Consider the following 4,085-nt stretch of genomic DNA (forward strand, 5'->3'; position numbering starts at 1 on the left):
ACTAATCGCGCGTATTTGTTGCACTTTATTTTGGATCATTTTGAGCTTAAATTAGATTTAATATACACTTTTTTGTAAGATTTGGTGTAGAAAATGAAAGAAATAGAAGTGGAGGCATGGGACAGCAATGATAGCTAAATGTGGAGCAAAAGCCATAAAAGAAGATAAATTGAAAAGATAAATTGAAGGACTAGTTTGCAATTTTCAAAATAAGGAATTATTGAAGAGTCATTTTATGAGGGGTAAACTACCTCTAAAATCGTCAACTTTCACAATAGTTTGGAATTTCCCGTGAACTTTAAAACTTGCGTGAAAAATCATGAACTTTGCCGGGTTGTGCAAATTTCCCGAATGACCCGACCCTGAAATTTTCCGGCATAAATTTATCCTATGTGGCAGCCGGAAACGTGACTAGGCAATCGGAACACAAATCGACGCCGTTTTGTGTTCGTTGAAAAAAAATTCGCTGAGTATAGCAGCTGGTGGTGCGCTGGAGCAGGTGGTGCGTCAGGGCGGCAGCAGGCAGTGGCGCTGGGTAGAACATCACCTAAAACTCCTCTGGCGCCGTTGGAGAGAACATCATCATCCGAACACCACGATTTCACATCCTCTTTTGACTCGGGAAATCGGCACACGAAGGCAAAGTTCATGATTTTTCACGCAACTTTTAAAGTTCACGGGAAATTCCAAACTATTGTGAAAGTTGACGATTTTAGAGGCAGTTTACCCTTTTATGAGAGTCTTGTGACCTAGCTAAAAAAAATGAGAGGGCAAAGAAGGGATTGAGACATTCACGTTGCACAACATTTTACACCAAAAAATGGAGAGAGAAGTGTGGGATACCGGCTAAAGATGCAGTCAGTTCATCTTGCTAACTGCGATAACAACATCTTCCTTACTTTAATTTCTAGTTTTAAAGTTACTATTCTAATGTAACATTGCGTCCAGAAACTTTAACTTTTGTCTAGTTAATATTCTAATGTTGTTCTTATGTTGCTTCAAGTTTTAAAACTCCTTGTCAGATTGTTGAACTTTGATTTTGTTTGGAATGTTTTCAAACCTTAGTTCAGTTTATTAATTTGATTTGGGATTGTTTAGCTTTGATAAATTACTTAGGTGTTTAGCTTGCTTCTAATTTCTCCTGTTGCATCTCATCATGTTTTAGTTTGTTGTTTACGAATTGCTTAGCTTTTGGAGTTCAAAATGCATCTAGTTGTTCTTGAGTCAGGCATGAGTTCATATTATGGTGAAAGTTTCAATTACTTTGTTGCACAAGACACCTTAATGTACTTAGAATGCTTGCTCAAATCTCTGTTTTATTCCTCGGAATTCCAAAATGATCTCAAGCATTTCTTCGTTTCAAGTTGCCATTAGTTTAGGACAGTCCATGCCAAGTCTCTAATTTCAGTCCATTGCTTCACATAAAGCTTTAAAACAATCTTGCGATCATGCTCACTAGGTTAGATTTAGTTTAACCTCTCAGACTCAATTTTTATGTTTAAAGTTCTAGTTTCCCACTTTAGTCTTTAGGTCCATGTTCAAAACTCTAAGGCGTGGTGGCTAACACCCAATGGCGGAGCCAGGATTCTAATCCTGGGGGGCCCAAATTACTGCTAAAATTTGTTGAGTGTTTTTTGTATTAATGACGTGGAAATAGCTCTGGCATAAGTGGTAGTATGTACGAGTAATGGATAATGAGATAAAGAATTAGAGCATGAGTAATAAAATTTAGAAATATAGTAAGTTAGTAATAATATCGAAAAAAAAAATTAAAGAACATATTTTTATAATAAAAAGTGTTATTCAAATTGATTTTACTAATAATATATATCTATGTATTTATGGAATTAATTGATAATTTTCTTCTATTCTAGATTTTTAAAATAAAAATGATATGATTAAAACCGATTTCTAAGTAATATCATGTGAAATATTTATATATCCGTGGAATTGAAGAGATAAGAGTAATTTATATTGTTAAATAATGAAAATCATTTAATTGTAATTAAAAAAAATTATACAAAATTAATAGCTACCGTATAAGATTAAAAGTTACTAGAAAAAATTAACATGAAAAATTCTTTATGGTATAAACTAAAATTATTGGCTATAATATTATAGTAGCATGCAATTACTAGAGAAATTGCCAAAAATGCATAAAAACTAATACAGTAAAATTGCTAGAAATGGGATCGAACTCGGACCAGTTGAAATGGTGCACCTCAGCACCTGGAATTCAAACCAACTCAGCTACTAATTCAATTATTAATATTTTTATACATATATTATATATAGGAATAAGTCGAATGGATGAGGGGCCCAAGGGCCCCTTTGGCCCCACCATGGCTCCGCCACTGCTAACACCAACAACCCCGTGTCATAAAAATGATCTCTAGTATAGGTCCCAGTCTTTGTGGTTCGACCCCGTTCTTGCCGCTTATACTTATATTTGGTTCAAAAGTGGAAATTCATAATCTTGTTGAACTAGGGATACGTGCACATGGCACACGTGCAAAAACCCTTTCTTCATTTACCTACTCACAAAAACCTTGACAAATTAAGTCTGATCTAAGTGATGGCATATGTTGTATACAAGATCCACAATCATGGATACCCCATTTATTTTAATGGAAAATATCTTATATGGTGTTGGATGACATGTGAAACAACAAAACACAAATTACGCCAAATCTTGATGATGAACAAGTACTTGACTGTGCCGGATGATCTAGGGAGTGCGAAAGCTCTGGACGACATAAGCAAGGTATTTCTCAAACAGATCATGGTTTGGAGTATGTATATATTATATACAATTCACATATATATATAGTAGTAGGAGTGCGTTAAAATGACAACACTCTTAAAATGACACTGTGACACCATGTTAGACTGCAATATTATATATGCTAGACTGCAATAGTATAAACGCTAGACAGCAATGTACAACAATCTATAGATTGCAGTCTAACGTATTGGATATTGCAGTTTAGCGTATTGGATATTGCAGGCCGCGTCACCTTGCAGTCTAGAGTATTGTATATTGCAGTCTAGAGTATTGGATGTTGCAGTCCGCGTAAATTTACCCTTGCGAATTTTTTATGATTGCCACATGGCAGCTGATTATTCGTTCACGTGTACAAATGATTGACTAGGAATGATAGTATGGTGTTATTTTAAGATGGGTTGTCATTTTAACACATCCCTATAGTAGTATACAGTAACACACACATATACAAATATAAACAAAAATTAAATAAAAAAGACTATAAAAGGCAGGTCTAGGGCGGGTGTCCGCAGAGTAGGGTGCGGGATACCCGAGGGCTTTGACAGATTAGAAACTCTTCCACTGTGCGAGGACTTTGATGACTCTGAAACTCAACCACCATCTGAGGGCTTTGACGGATCTAAAACTCTTCCACCGTGCGAGGACTATGACGACTCTGAAACTGTTGAAGAAACTGCACAATAAGTTTCTTCTGGCTATTCAAACTCAAAGAGGCCCTTGCTCTTACTCCATTTCCCTATAATGAGATTTTTCTGAGGGTATTTCAACTATAAATATGTTTTCTTTACTTTGGTTGATGGAATTGAAGTGAACAACTGAAGGATAATGAATGTATTTGTAGGTGTAGTTTGGCTTTTGAACGCTTTTTTATCTTTCTCTTCATGGAATTGTATTGTTTACCTCCTTATTTTGGAGACAATTTAATAAAAAATTTAATACTTTAAATAGAGTAGCGATTTAATAGTTTAACAATTTAAAAGATGCTAATATCCAACGACATAGAAATATAAAAGGAAAACAACGTCTCAATGGAAGCATTCGAGAGAAAAGTAGTACTCTCTCCGTTTCCTTACAACTGTGTCACTTTTTTTACACTTATTTTGAAAAAATCATAGTTCTTCCATCCGCTCACAAAAAGAACAATTTAAAGGGAAATAAAAGAACTAATTAAAAGAACAATTTAAAGGTAATAAAAGAAAGGAAAAAAAAATTAAAAGAAAGGGATTCAACTTCCCTTCGTCTCTTCCTCTTAACCGAATATTACGGTAGTCAACTCAAATTTCTCTCTCAAATCTCAATC

This window comes from Salvia hispanica, chromosome 3, assembly GCF_023119035.1.
Source record: "Salvia hispanica cultivar TCC Black 2014 chromosome 3, UniMelb_Shisp_WGS_1.0, whole genome shotgun sequence".
NCBI classification, from domain to species: domain Eukaryota; kingdom Viridiplantae; phylum Streptophyta; class Magnoliopsida; order Lamiales; family Lamiaceae; genus Salvia; species Salvia hispanica.